The sequence below is a fragment of the Adiantum capillus-veneris genome, chromosome 6 (genome assembly GCF_014529385.1).
Source record: "Adiantum capillus-veneris isolate H3 chromosome 6, ASM1452938v2, whole genome shotgun sequence".
In the NCBI taxonomy this organism is placed as follows: Eukaryota; Viridiplantae; Streptophyta; class Polypodiopsida; order Polypodiales; family Pteridaceae; genus Adiantum; species Adiantum capillus-veneris.
Genome location: NC_140936.1, coordinates 124,325,216 through 124,341,890, shown reverse-complemented (window position 1 = coordinate 124,341,890; position 16,675 = coordinate 124,325,216). Strand labels below are relative to the sequence as shown.

General features: G+C 38.6%; 1 pseudogene; it reads left to right on the top strand.

Annotated features, from left to right (window-relative positions):
• The first annotated feature begins 157 nt into the window (after positions 1-157).
• LOC147456212 (uncharacterized) overlaps positions 158-16,675 on the top strand; it is a 37,409-nt pseudogene continuing 20,891 nt past the window's right edge.

Sequence of the window (16,675 nt, the reverse complement as noted above, 5' to 3'; positions counted from 1 at the left end):
TCGAGTCACTCATTGAGTCGATGAACCGTCACCCTCCGATTGACGTGCTGTAAATCTGAGGCCCCCCCTCGCCCGTCAAGAAATTATATGTCCATCACGAGCTCCTCCCTACCCTTTACAAAGCAAACAAATTTTTGATCTGTGTATTTCAATCTCCATGGCCAACAAGATTATACCAGCAGCAGCTACAGCCATCCTATTACTCGTTAATTGCTTACTACTCCTGCAGTGACAGGTATAGTTATGAAACCCATCAATTGTGTAAAGGAAATTAAGATCTTTTAAACTTAATATGTCCCTTGATCTTGCAGGTTGTAATCTCTGCCGACTATAGCAGCAGCGGCACATGGAATACATCCGCTGCTGCCATTACTTCTCCTGAATTGTATGCTCTTCTGGAGTTGAAGGCTCGCCTTGCAAATTTTGTTGCATCACAGGCGCGTCTTCGAGCTTGGAATGACAGTAATTTGCACAGCATTTGCAATAACGTCTCATCATGGAGAGGAGTGACCTGCAGCTATGTCTCTGGGCAATCCCACATCACCACCATCAGCCTGCCCGCCTCCGGATTAGCAGGCTCCCTACCCCCGCATCTTGGCAACTTCACGTTCACAAGATGTTTTTGGGACTTTCCCATATGTTTTTCACCCATGGGACTTCAAAATCCCATCATATTTCCATGAGGGAGTAAATATTCCCACTAAACAAATCCCTTTTGGATGGAATGCCCGTGTGGGCTTATACATTACTACTTGGAAAACAATATCTATTATGGGACAATATAATTCCATGAGGGAAAGTCAATGCTTATGGGTAACTTCTCCCACATGGGAAATGCATTCCTACCAAGGAAATGTATTCGCACCAAGGAAAGAAACGTAAAGTTCTCTTTCACGTCTCCCTTTTAAATTAGCAACTCTTTCTTAATTTACAATATGTGCATTGTCCTAAATTTGGATATACAAAAACCTTGAAGATTTTTTTGGTGCATCTCTATAAGGTTATTTTTTGGTGCATTAAAATGTGACTTCTTAAAATGATTTCTATTATACAACAATAATATTTGATGCTCTTATAATGTTGGTCCAAAACATATGTTTATATATATTTCTTTTTTATGCAACATAATTACTTGGTACTTAAAGTTCTATAAACCAATAAAACTTGTTGAGTGGCACACCATATTTTGAAACAATCATGATGTTTGGCCATCAATCTCAATCAATATCTCTCCCTTCTAGTTCCACCTATTTTAATACCAAGATTATTCTCGTAATTAATGGGTATACTTTACTAAAAAGTTTACAATGTTTGACGTCGTTCTCTAAATTTAGCGCTGTGAAACCCTTATTGACACTTTCTTAGTGTTGATATGTGTGGTTTCAGGAGTATATAGCTTACACAATACCTTGAAAATTTTATTTGAAATTCCCCATTACTAGTATGATATGCAACTATTCAACCAACATTCCAACTTCAGTTTGCACAAATCATGTAGGACTTATGATGTTTCTTAGAGGAAGGATATTCCTTGCTTCACCACAATTTTGGACATATAGATAAACAAATAAGTATGTGCACATGGATGCAATCACATACATAGAACCATTGACATTGTATATTGTGGGCTCCTCTTGAATATGTATATCTTTCTTTCAAGTCATTTAGAAACATTTTTCATGATAGGAGATAACTAGAAAAAAAACAAAAGGCATTTCAATCCGCACTATGAATGGGGATTGTTACATCTTACATGTAAAAGCAGCCTATGTGTCACATTAGACACATGAAAGCATGTGTGCGCTCCTTGCCGCACTGTCGAAGCAAGGGACTTGCCAATACACCGTATGCGAGCCACAAACGGCTCCAAGCACACAACAAGCCTAAACTAGCAAGCTCAAGAAAACAAAGGGTGTGTCACTCACCGCTCTACGCTCGCCTTCGTGGTGGATTCCTCGCCGCGATGAAGAAGAAGCTACAGTCGTGCCGCGCTCAACCGCTTCGCCGCCGTCGTGCCTTCGTAATGCTCGATCGCACACACACTCTCCCTCTCTCTCTCTCTCTCTCTCTCTCTCTCTCTCTCACACACACACACACAAGGAGGTGAAGAAGAAGAAGAAGATGGAGATGGAGCAAGAGCACTCTTCAATTGCACAAATGAGAGAATGAGTAAAAATTAGGTTTAGTTGGCTTTTATAAGAGCTCACCCCATTCACACTTGGGCGCCCATGCTTAACCAACTAATCCCTTGAATGTCCAAGTTAAAGTGCGCCTCTCATCGGCGATCACTCTACCTTTCCCTATTGGTCCGACAAGCCCGGTACCTGACTCTATCGAATACATAATACGCATCCATCGTAGGTGATGGGTGTCCGTGAGCCGTGAGGGTTAACAGCATGTTACACCTTGGAAACATGGGAGAAATGCTCTTAAAAAGTTAAAAAGTACAATATTTTGAAGATACTAAATGTTCAAGAGAGCTGCAATACAATCTCTTCACAAGATCTCTCAGTTTCGTGACTAGCAAAGAGCACTCCATCACATAAAGTCATGTGTCCTTTGAATAATCATTCGAGTTTCTTCTTGTGCACCTGCAAATTAATTGGGAGTAAAATTACAAAATAAACAAGAAAAATGTGAGCCTAGGTCTTATTACAAACTTAAAACAGCTACTTATGGTATATGATCATTAACATCAAAGCCAAGTGAAAAATTACATCAAAGCCAAGTGAAATTTTTCAAAAATCATAGTGTAAGAAGCATACCTTGCTTTAGGAAGTGGTTGTTAAAAGATGAGCTATTTGGTTCATGTCTATCCACATAGGCTCTTGGAGGTTTGGCCAAAAAATAAGAACCTTTTTATCTTCAACGTTGACTGCAACCACAACTGCTACTTCATATTGAGAAGTATCTTTTAGAGCTAATACATTGTCTCCTTCTTCTACCCATGGAGGAGCACATCCTAGTTGTCCCGGAAGAAGTAGCCTTGAGCGAACCTTTCTAGAAGATATTTCATATGCTATCTCTACATTAGGATTATCCATTTTCATCCAGAAGAAGAGATGACTTAACCTTCCAATCGGCATGATTATTGATGTAGCATCTTTCATTTCACTTTCTCTCACATAAGGCATCCCTGTGATATAGTCCACATTGTTTATGTTATAATTGAAACACTCAACAAAGGTAAATATTTGGATTTGTCCCCCTTGCTCGTGAGAAAATATTTTGACTAAGTGCCCTCTTTTGTTTGAATCCTTTAGAACCACATGATCTCCAACTCCAAACCTCACTCCATCTAAAAGCACCTTGGAATAGCAATATGCATTAGAATGCACATCTATAAGACACAAAGCACTTCCTCGAGAGAAATTGTAGAAGTCCACAAGATACTCAACTTCCATGTTACTAAGTTTAACACTAGGTTGGTAATGGGACACTTTTATGTCCTGGGACACTTTTATGTCCTGTTAAGTGACCATTTTCCTTGAATTATGTCAAGAGTTTCAAAATGGATTTTGAGGTTCTATCTATCTAGAAAGTTGTCTCATGAGCTGAAAAAAACTCGACATTTTTTTGGAATAACAATTCCACCTTTAACCTTGTCCTTGCACAACATTTCACAACCTAAACTGTGTGAAAAAACGGGTCCTGTTTTTGGCTTTTTTCAACTTTTTGCAACTATACCACTCTAGAATTCATGTTTGTGAGGTCTATAATGCTAGAGAACTATCTTTAGTAGTCCTCAACATGTCCTGATGCTTCTAGGGAGAAATAAATGTTAAAGTTGTAAGTTATGACCAAATTACAAAAATTGTCAAATCCTGTTTTTTAGCCAATTTTAGCTCTTCTATGATTTTTTTGGTGGCTTTCATGATATCCAAATGCAGTTTTGATTTTCTATGTTGCATATTGTAACATAAAGCTAATATTCCTTGAGTTTTGGGGCACCTAATACCCTATTTTGCATAGTAGACAACGATGGTTGATTTTTTCAATTATAGAAGAAAACGAAACATTCTAGTATATCAAGTATAGCTTTTTCAATATTGTTAGTTTCTTGTGACAACTACATGCATTTTGTAGGTAGTAACCATATCTAGTCATAAGGATCAAATTTGGCTAGATATTGAATAATTTCTATGGGATTCTACAACTCATAATGTTGAACCCAGTTTTTTCATGTTTGCTGTATTTAGCACTTCATCTTTGTCCCCAAGATTCCCCTTGGTAAGGGATGTATTATTCTTTTGACATGCTCCATGGCTCCTTATGAACCTAAAGGACAATAGGGAGCTAAGAAAACATGCATATATTATTTTTATTGAGTGTGGCTATAGAAACTTTGATGATAGGTTTGCAGAATGGTAAAAATACAACTTTTTTGTACCTATTTCTTTTGGCAAAACAAAAAATAGTGAGTGAGAAGCAATCATATGTTCTGATCACCAACCCATTGAAGTTAACTAGGGAATTTATCTCAAGTCCTACAAAAATCCCTAATCTTATTTTTATGCAACAAAACGTAAGAAATGACTGTTTTGATGAAAATGTACTGGTCCATCAAATTTGGAGGCTTGGTGTGACCAAAAGATGAGAAATTTTACAAGTTTCTTATTTTTTCCATGTGTAGTAGGCCTTGAACTATAACCTCATGAAAGGATTTTACAAAATGAGTGGATCTACTATGGTTTTGGAGGTTTTTTTCAAAACCCTGAAAGGACACTTTTATGTCCTATTAGGTTACCAACCTAGTGTTAAAGGGTTTTCCAACTTTTCCGCCAATAAGAATTCCTTTCTGTCTCATCAACTCCTTGCACCCACACTCTGGCAAACGATTGCACGCATCATAAACTTCTTGTGCAATCTTTTGTGATGACACATGCATGATCCCTACACTATGATAGTCATTGCATGTAGAAGACCATAAGCCTTGTGCATATCCTTCAGGCATAACCAAGCTCGAGTGCACAATTGTATTATATCTATCATAAGGATGAATAATGTATTTTTCCATTTCAAGTTGCTTCCATATCTTGGTGAATAACAAGCGAGTGTGAAAACGAGTGTAAGAAACCTCATTTGACTTGTTATTAGTGGAAATCCCTAAATATCCTGAGATACTTCTCTCAAAAGAGAAACACCAGTAGCAATCATGAGATCCATGTCGAATAATATCATCTGAAATCTCACCACTACCTGTTTAAAATCATATCATGAAAAGTTAGCCATACTTGAAGTCTATGAATTTTTAGCTCGTATTAATGTGATGAGAGTAAATGTTAACCTGCAACATGCTCGAATGGTGAGCTATTTGGTCCGTCGTACTCTTCTGATAATATGCACCATGACATCAAAAGAGAGCGACATGTTTGAATGTCACTAGCTGCCCATCCATTCTTTCGAGTACAATCAAAGAACATATGACAAATATCAATGAGTAGAAGGCCTAAACGAGCATCTGCATCACTAATTCCACATCTCATATTTAAAATACAAGGCAAGCACCACTGTATAAACTTTTGGCATTCCTCTACCTTGAAGAGCTTATAGTGCTTTGATGGGTTTGTGGGCCATCTATTTGTGTTAGAAATAATGTTTGGCATGGATTTTTTTACATCCTTCACCACTTTGTCAATCTTACACTTTGTGGATGTAGATGCATTATCCAAGATCTTTCTTATGTATTTCTGGAAGAGATTGAGAGATAATATGTGCATGACATCGTAAACAAGATCTTTGGAAATATCAAAGCCATATAAATGGAACAATCTCCATAGTATTGATTCACCAGATAGATCAGCATCCCTCAGGATTTCCTCTCTACTCTCCTTTGTTGCTTGTCGTTTTTCCTGTCGGATGCTCTCCCACATTTCTTCAACCTTTCTCTTCTTGGGTGGATACTTGGATTGTTTTCTGTTGTCATTGTAGACATATCTTCTACCATGTGCATCTTCAATTTGTGTAGCTATAGCTCTATCACGTCTGCAGAAGCTTGATCCACCATCCTTGACCCTCCCAAGTTTACATTGGGCAGGATGGTCGCCTGTGCATAACATTAGCATGTTTCGAAGTGTAGCCCTCCTATTTTCAAGACTTGTATGTATTTCCTCCACTGCATATGCATAGTCCACCTCAAAACCATCGATAAAAGAACTCTCCAACTCCTCAATGAGTGGTTGCAAGAAGGAGGCAAGAACGTTGAGATGCTTCCTCTCTAGATCCTTATGTGAGAATGGAAGAAAAAGAACTAGTATTGAGCCTAGGATGGAACCCTTTCCACCATTCAACACAGCAATCTCTACAACTGCGCTATCTTTGATGGTTGTTGTAGAAGCTTGAAACCCATCCCAATGCAACATTAATGCAAAATTACGAGGATCTCTCTAAGAAGAGCACAAAATTTAATTACAAATAAATTTAGTAATCTCTTGCATAAATTGTAAATAAGAATTTATATTACCTGTATCATGACCTTCTCTTGCTCTATGTTTTTTCTACACTTTGTACACTTAAACATGTACTTGTTTAAGTCCTCTTTCCAACCCAATTCAAGCTCCTTGCACTTGAGATTTGAAGGAAAAGCTTTGTAGTACATTCCACATTTTGGATTTCCACAAATGATAGGAGCTTCCCAACATCCATTTGGGTTCCAAAATTCTTGGACTAATCTCATTTTTTCACCATCCCAAAATTCTTTGATGTGATTGGGATAAGAGGACACATCAACACCCAACCATTGGTCCTTTGAACGCCACATTGCAAGAAAATCATGACAAAAGAATTGACTTTGGCACAATAGTTTTAGTTGCTCAATGATTGAGATATACTGAAAAGATATCATATGTTTCCCTTGCTTATTGCACTTAGTGCATCGTTGACAACAAGTATTGCAATCTCGCTTCAATGTCCTTGGATTAGAGTCACCCACACAGATGCATCTAAGACTGTCTTCACCATCTTTTGCACTAGGGGGAAATAGTTCGGGTTCATGAGCACAGTCATCCTGACCAAGGCATAGTTTCCAATTTTGTGGATTAACCATGCCTCTTTATTTGTAGAATTTCAACAGTTGAGAGAAGTTGGAAGGAACTCGTCTACCATCTACTTTTCCATCCCAATCACACGGCTTCTGAATTAGAAGGGAGGATAGACAAGTTTTCTTTGTTTGATTGAGAGAGCTATTGTTCTTAGACCCTCCCAAGCCTCCAAACAATTCTCCAAAAATTGCATCTTGAAGATTGATAGATGCTCTATGGTGATCCAAGATGGCCTGGATTCTGAAAATGGAGTTCAAAATATCTCTATCCAAATTCCCTGTGCCATTTGAAAAGGGTCCTACAAAGCTCTTAGGAGAGCATCCATGTAATACTTCTTGAATAATATGAGCTATAATAAAATGTGAGTCACCTAAACCTGCAATATATTCACCAATAATGATCAATTGTCATACTCATCGACACTTAGATTAAGATAAGTTTGACATATAATTTACCTACCATAAGTTATGATTATGGCAAAGAACGTCAAAAGTTATATAATCACCATAAAATAGAAAGAGTATTCTCTGAAATTCTTGTTTTTATTCCAAACTATTGATCATATCAAGTTTAGAGCGTTAGCTAAATTCTACTAGTCGAGACAATTGTTTAAAGTACTGTCATGGAGCATTTATCCAATCCATTCCAATAAACTTTCTCGTAACTCAAAGTAATTGAGAGTAATTTATAAACTTCAAAAGCATAGTATATATTTCAACTTATTACTCACACTTATTTGATAATCAGTCTAAAGGTTCATTGATTAATCACCATCTAAATTATCTTTCCTTTTTTATTTGTGAAGAGTACGATCGTCACCATGAGACTAGTCATTGTTGAATACGTACTTTTTGAATAAGCAACATCACTAAAATTTGACTTGTAAACATGGATTGTAATTACCAAGAAATGTATTAAAGAGCCCTCACCCCACAACATAAGAGTCTTGAATCCTGGCTATCATAAATATCTCACCACCACAACTCTTCCCACTTAAGAGAAAATACACTTGGGACTAGGTCATAAATATGACATTCCATCTAAAAATACCATATTAGAGAGTTTGAGACTTTAGAGCCAATTTGCGAATCACCAATTTCTTGAAGATTTGGCCATATGGACAGATCTCAAACTATTTTCTAAGAGCAAACACTCTAGTCTCCATCTCTCTCCATTTATCACTCCCAGCTTTTCAAAACCCCTCTACTCCCTTTTTGCTCTCAAATTCTTATGAATCTTCTAATTTCTCCTTCTCCTTTCGCTCTATCTAAAAGTAACTCGTACATATATGTACTTTTAGAAACAAAACTAGTAAAAGTAGTTTGTGAAACTCTTCATTGCATTCAAAAATTTGGTCCTATCAAGTTCAAATCCATTACTTACTTTTCTATTACTCAAAACAATTGTTTGTAACCTTGTCGTTTATCTTAAAACTTTCTCTTTCATCCTCTTTATGCCTTTGTTTCACTAAATCCAACATTGATAGATCTCTTTATGTATATATTTTTACAATCAAAACTAGAAAAGCTAATTTGTGAAACTCTTGGTTGCATGTAAAAAGTTTGATTCTATCAAGCTCAATAGTATAGACTAGATTTCCACTGCTCAAAACAATTGTTTTGAATAATCTAATGTAACAAGTCTTATTCCACAACTATTTAGGTTCTAAATAGTTCAAGCATCAATATGATGAGTACAAAAACATCTATGTTGGTAGACTGATCTTTATGATCTCTTCTATTACACCAAGTATATATCTATGTCATAGCTAAATAGATAAAGAGGATAGATGGATAAATAGACAGTCTATCTATTAGGCTATTTTCATTATTCTTATTATAAAAACTAGATGCAAAAATACTCTATATATTCATATATCTAATAGAGTATTCTTCTTCTATCCTCGGAGGTGTGGGAGGGAGGGGGGGGGGGGGGGGGGGGGGAGGGGGGGGGAAGCTAATGAGGCGAGCTTTTCATGCATGGGAACCCCCCATATATTTTTGCCCTTTTACCAAAATATTTCCTATTATATAAGTTACTTTTGATTTTTTCTTCCTTTTTCACAAACGTTTTAGCCTTTATTAAATACATAAGACTTATGCTAATCAATCACGATGTAGCATAAATAAGTAAGCTTTCTTTGTTGATCTCTCTTTTGACCTTAAATATTAAATATATATATTATAAACTACATTATATATTTTAGTATTTTCTAATATATTTTTCATGTATGTATATTATTCCACCCTACCAAATATTTTATTCACTAGTTTTCATTTTCAAACCTCAATCCCACTTTCAAATTTCAATAATACCTCCATCTAGATGATTGCCAATCTTTTCAAAACTCTAGGTCATGTTTTCATACACATGAAGGAGCTTACACTTGAAGTCAAGAGAGAAGTCCACTCAAAGGGGACCACCAAAAGACCTTTGCAGCCACAAATAATACATTATTTGGCTGAATTTTTTTAAGTAAATAAGAACCCGAATCTGAAGGAGCGTTCAACATGAAAGATGTAGCTCGTGATCTCAACTTTTAGCTCAAATTTTTTCAGAATTTTTGGAGTTATGAACACAGAGATATGATTTTTGTAGTGGACCCCAGTTTTCTTGTGTAATGGTGACACAGGCCATCCCCAATTTTCTTCCCTCTAGAATGGCTATGGTTCTACAAGTCTTCAAACATGATTACAAGAGACAAGGCTCTTTTAATGAGGTATTGGCAAGTCTAGAGTGATTCTATCACCATTTTTGGAGGATCCATCCTCATCAACAACTATCCACCTTTGACAATCTCTCTTGTAAATTTCTTACCTCTCTCTTCTCTCCCTAATAGGCTTATGTCTAGCCAAAGCTAGACTATTGTAAATATCTCCTATCCTCTACATCCTACCCACATTCTCTCATCTTCTCTCTCTATTGACTCTGGTATTTTAAATAATGAGGAGACAAGATGGGAGCCACAGTCACATGCACCCCATTTTCCTAGTCACCAAAGTGGGACACTCACCTCAAATAAAAATATTGTGAAATCCTCCCCTCCTTCCCTGTATAAGGAGGCCATGAGAGCTCACTAAGGGAGAGAACACACACACACACACACACACACACCTATCCATACACACTCTTGTGCTACATGCTTGTAGCATGAACCCTAATCACATAATCACAACACCATCATCATCACCATCACCATGCACAAAAGATGAGCACCACACCTCCACACCACTTGTAATTAAGGGTTGAAGGCACAATTTCAAGAAGAAGAAGGGTGGACACACTCATGATATTCCTCGCCATCAACTCCCATCTCTCCATTATGCCTCCTACGATCTTGTCCCCTTCCCATTTTCCTGCCATACGCTACCTATTGTATTCATCTTTTGCAAGCAATCAACACACTCCATCTTGGTGCCATACTTTGTGTCGCTTTGGATACATCTCATTGTGAGTATGGTATATGCTTGTTCCTTGCCTTTTTTTTTCTGCTTATGTAAAGGTGTGCGAATTCGCCACCATACACAACACGCTCTCTCTCTCCCTCTCATATTCCTATCATCTTACTACTTCCATCTTGAGGTGTGCGGATTCGCCACCTCTTGTATGATAAGTGAGCATACTCGCAAGTTTCCCCTACCTCATTATCTTCCTTACTAAGATTCACGAGTAGCAAGCCCATTCTCACTCATTTACCACTCCTCTCACCTTATTCTCCGACCACCCCATTCCACATTTGGGCGTGGATCTTGAAATTGTTTTCCATGGCATGCTTCATTGTGTATATGTATACGTCCTAGCCGCATATCTTGCTAGGTGGTGCCCCTATTGTGTATCCCCCATGATGAGGCCATTGTGCATAGTCTTGGTGTAGAGGCCACCGGGTCTATTTTTCACTTCCGTCTCTCACTATGTAATTATGTTTATGTGCCACATGAGTTCAGCAAAAGGGAATTTTAAAGCGAACATTTTTAGAAAATTAGCAGAGATACATTAACAAAAGGGGTTTTTAATTCCATTTTGAAAAACATCATAAGATGAGGGATCAATTTACTCATTTAAACTTATTAAAAAAGTGATTTTCTATTTTTTTCATTGATCACACATTATATAGTGGGTTTTGAATAGTGCACCACCTAATTTTCTATACATAAGCTTATCTATCTATCTATTAGCCAACTCTCCTTCTCTATGTTTGCCTATCCATACTTCCATCCACCCTAACTATCTATGCCTCTTCTCTCTCGGATACCATGTTATTCACATGAGAGAGAGAGAGAGAGAGAGATTTATCTTTTTCTTGAAAAAGACATTATCCTTGGAATTGGAGAAAAAACCTTAAGCATGTGAATGTTTTTGTGTGTGTTTTTGTATATGTGCGTGTGTGTGTGCGCGCGACAGAGAGAGAGAGAGAGAGAGAGAGAGAGAGAGAGAGAGAGAGTACTTACTTTCTCTTACGAGAGACATGTTACTGTCTACAATTAAAATAATTGTAGAAGAAAAATGTGCATGTTACATACATAAGCAACCATCCATTAAACTTTAAATTCATATACAATGTAGTACAAAATACAAGAAATTGGGAGCACAAAAGTTAATCTTTCTCATTGACTCATTTAGGAGCACAAAGCACGCTAGACTATTGATTCATGGTAGATCTCCTACATTGAGGTTACATATCAATGGAGGGAAGAAGTGGGACATGGAAATGTCTATTTTTATGATTTTGTTGGTAACAAGGTGCACAAACTGGAAAAATTCTCCAGCCATAGCTAAAGGAGGCCAACTTCTTTCCACAACTACTTCTCTTGGAAGGATCGTGCTCACGATCCTCACATTGCTTACCACCTTGGGGCGTTTTTCCAAACTTTACACATGGCCTTGGGCGAAATACTTTTTGGCTGCCTCTTTTTTACGTCTTTGCTTTTTGCCAATCATCTTGACATCTTTCATGTGCATTTTTATGTACTCATCAAAAAATGAGCTAATAAGATTTATTTTTGTGCTCAAATCAGCCTTAGGAAAGTGGAACATGCTTTCTATAATGTTTCTTACATCATCAAATGGGCATATTTTATCCTCTACATAAAGAGAGCGAGTCCATTCCCAACGCATGGGAATATGGTGTAAACTCTCGTACATCATCAATGAACCACATACTCCCATTGATTTCTTGCTTGTGTGGACAGCATGTGGCCATCCTGGTGGAATGAACACAAGTGACCCTGCTTCTGCTACAAACTTGATTGAAGGGTCTGGCAATGGGTTGTGAGATTCTGCCATGCATTCTCTCCAATCCCAAATGTTGGAAAGGTCATTTGGATCCCAAAAAAACCACGTTTTTTCCCCTGTGGCTAACCCCATCCATCCTAATGTGCAATAGGGGTCAACATGTGATGCAGTAAAATATCCCTTGTCACTGTAATGCATGCAAAATCTAGAGTCGTTTTTTCCCCTATGGATAGACCTAAGAAAATCTAGATATATATCATCTTCAAACTTCACAAACCCCTCTAAAACCTTGACTAAATGATTGGTTTTTGGGATTAGGCTATCGAGTATTGCATTACATGCATCACCCTCCCTATTGAGAACCTTATTGTACATAGATTTCTTTTTGGTTCCATACCTATCAAGCACTGTCACAACATGACTTCCTAAGTGCTTTCTAAGAAGGGATTCAAAAGCTTCGGGTGAAACTAAGCTCTCGGGAAGAAATGTTGTTATGGAATCAGGGATCAAACATGGTTTTAGAATGGGTCTCAAAAGAATCCCTTCCACACATTTTGGGACATGGAGAGGTACTTCATCCATTCAGAACTGAAAGAATAAAAATAGAATACGAAAAGAAATAAGGTTCCAATAATCTTAGGTGGATTATGCAATAATGTCTATTCTCTCTCTCTCTCTCTCTCTCTCTCTCTCTCTCTCTCTCTCTCTCTCTCTCTCTCTCTCTCTCTCTCTCGTGAAAATCCTTTTGTTACATGTTTACATTTTGTGTAGAATCATGAGACACCTCTATTTGAGGTCCTGCCTTTTAAGTGCCACAATGTCTTCCATCATCCTGAGTTTGATAAGCTCGCTCTCTCTCTCTCTCTCTCTCTCTCTCTCTCTCTCTCTCTCTCTCTCTCTCTCTCTCTCTCTCTCTCTCTCTCTCTCTCTCTCTCTCTCTCTCTCTCTCTCTCTCTCTCTCTCAGCTTTGAAAGAAAGTATGTATAAATTCCAAAATAATCATGGCTCGTTTTTTCTTTTATGGTTGATCTTACATATACTATGAGATCAAAGATAATCAAATGATTGATGGAGGTTTTCTTTATAATCACATACCTTGGAAAAATGTGACAAGGATGATTGAAAGAGAATGCCCCTTTGAAACTGCTAGTGGATAATGTGTCGATGTGCCTTGTCTTCGAAAGCATCTAGACAATCACAAAATGGATTCAAATTAGCATGACAAAATGTAATCCAATTAGAAAGGGTAATTGTAAACGTTGTTTCCTTTTCACCAAAAACCACCAGCAATATATATACATTATGAATACTTTTGGCAAAACCAAGAGCATGGTAAAATGAATTTCGGGATTCCCTTGTCTGAGTTTCCCAAATTTTTTTGGAGACCCTCCCTACAAGCACATCTTACCTACAAGTTCAAGACTTGAGGCCTTTTGTAGAGCTAGGCACATTTCCACACTAGTACATGACAGCAATCATATCGAGTATAAAACCAAATATGTTTTTTAATTAGACAATCATTGAGACCTTCTAACTGTTGACTATTATGAACGGCTGCAACAATACGGGACGACATTTTAGATACTGAAATTTTGAGGTCTACACATACCTGATCAAGAGCGACGATGCCTCAATAGCTTAACAGAGTACTTGTCCCTCGATTCTATGACAGATATGCATAGCAACTCAGGCGTTGACTTCTTTCCTTACGTGTGGATATGCCCTTTATGGGTCCTCCCTTAGCCTTTATCCATGCTCTTGTGACAGTGCAATTGTGTGTAGACGCTCAATAGTTGTCTCATTTGAGAAGCTTATCGAGGGGAAGGCTGGCCTAATGAACGTCTACTGAGTACTCCCTCGGCTGAGGTGGAACCGATTAAAGACGGAAATTAGGACGTCATCAAAGCATGGCTCATTCTGGCAGGCGTACTTGGACACACACACACAAACACACACACACACAACTGGCATGACATCAGCTCCCATGACCGAATTAGGGCTCAAACACAGTCATGAGGTGCACGCGCATAGACGTTAGTACAGCTGCACATAATTGACAGTACAGTGCGATGATCACCCGGCCCAAGCATCATACCATGAGAGCTTAGCCCATGCTTTAGTACATATTGCATGCACGCGCACACCCATACACACAAAGAACATAGCAATTGGTTAAATTGACGTACCTGCCAGTTATCAAATTCTTATGGCAGCTACCCTAATTCCACATTTGCTTGTGGCGCCCAGGAGTCCTACTGCAGTTTGCGACACTGAGAGAGAGAGAGAGACTGTCCTGCTGCAGTTTGCGACGCCGAGAGAGAGAGAGAGAGAGAGAGAGATAGATAGATAGATAGATAGATTTTATTATCGTCCTCGGAGGTCAAATATGACCTATGGGACCAAAGTTACATGTGATGTAGTATGTGTATGGCTGATGAGTGACTCTCGATGCTCCAAAATTGTAGTGATGAGAGTCGCAATGGAGAGCCCACACTTTGGCTGGGAGAGGAAAGTGTGTAGGTCTAAGTTATGGCTGAAAATGTGAGAGAAGCAAGTTCGGATGTGATCAAAAGCTGAGCACTCTAGTAGTGTGTGGTACTCAGACTCTCGAACTTGCAATGAGCATAATGTGCACAATCGACTTGACTCTTCTCCATTGCCCCAACGCCCTATCTCGCATCGAAGGAAATGGGAGCTAAGCCGAATTGCTGCGATAGTGCGTATCGCGGACAAGGGAATAGGCTCAAGCATGTAAGTGTGAGTACGGTTTCCTCTCTCAGCGAAGAACATGGTTTTGTAGTTGGGGGCAATATAGGTGGTGTAATGTATGAAGCGTGACCCACCGGATTTCTCCCAAGCCGTAATACATTGGCGTTGTAGAAAAGCTTCATTCACTTGAGAGTCAATTGAAGCATCATGTAGCAAGTGTAATGCATCCCATCTCCCAAACCACTTCTTTATGTCTTGCATCCATCCCGTGCTCAAGATCTTGCTTTTATGCGTCTTTTGAACTTTTTTGCTTGCTTCCCATGCAATTGTAGGAAGTCGATGTGAGGGGTTTTGACGCATCTTTATCATGTACTCCACAACCCTTTCCATGCCCATAACCTCAATTGGAAGAGATCCCGACTCAAGAAGTAGGAGCATATATGGTGTTTGTGTCTTAACTTGGAGAAAGTTTGTAAGAAAACGCTTTTGGACATTCTCAAACTCTTTCCAAGTAGACTTTGAGATGCTCCCGCCCCACACTTCAACTCCATAAAGAAGAACCGGTGTCACCAATGCATCAAAAAGATACTTCTTGAGAACCCAACACTTGATGTTTCCCGCATTACACATGTTCTCAAATGCATAATATGCTCTCTTTCCCGCTTCCAAACGACGCATAGCACATTCATGCCACTTGTGATTGGATGGAACCTCAAGGCCAAGGTACTTAAAGCTCTCAACAACTTCAAGTGTCTCCTTGTTGTACACAATGCATGGCTTCTCCTTATGGTTGGTTTTCACAAGCATAACCTTTGTTTTGGATTCATTTACAATCAGCCCACTATGCAAGCAAAAGTTCTCAAGGACAACCATAAGCTTTTGTGCATCTTCTAAAGTGTGTGCTAGAAGCACTACATCATCCGCATACAACAAAAGCATGATTACCGCATTGCAAATAGTGACCTCTTCAATGCCTTCTTCTTGCATAAAGTCAAGTACCATTTGTTCCAATTGATCGATGCATAGACCAAAGAGAGTTGGTGACAATGGACATCCTTGTTTAACCCCAATAGTGCTTACAAAAATTTCTGAAATTTCTCTTCCCATGCGCAATTGACAAATCACCTTCTCATAGATTCGAGAAACCGCAAGCATAAACTCACTTGGCACTTGGAGTTCTTCCATCCTTCTCCACAAATTGTTACGTGGAATCATATCAAAGGCTTTCTTAAAGTCCACAAAACAACAATACAATCGCTTGCCTTTCAACCGACTTTCCTCCATGAGAACACGAAGAGTGACAAGATGATCAATGGTGCTATGGCATCGACGAAAACCCGCTTGTCCCTTTGCATGCTTGTCATTCTCTTCAGCCCAATCACTCAATTTCATCTCCATTATGCACCCAAACAACTTTGCCATAAGAGACCCAATCATTATAGTCCGGTAGTTGCTTACATTCTTTACATCCCCTCCTTTATGCAAAGGCTTAACCCAATTAGTACTCCAATCATAAGGCATACCATGTTGAATTGCAAGGTTGAACATATCACACATCCACTCATGGGTAAAATCTCCCGTCCATTTGATCATCTCCGGCTTGATACCTTGAAGATCTCCCGCTTTGCGAGTGGCCAACTTTTCAAGCCCACCGCATACATCCTCAATAGTAAAAAAAGACGGCATACATGGGA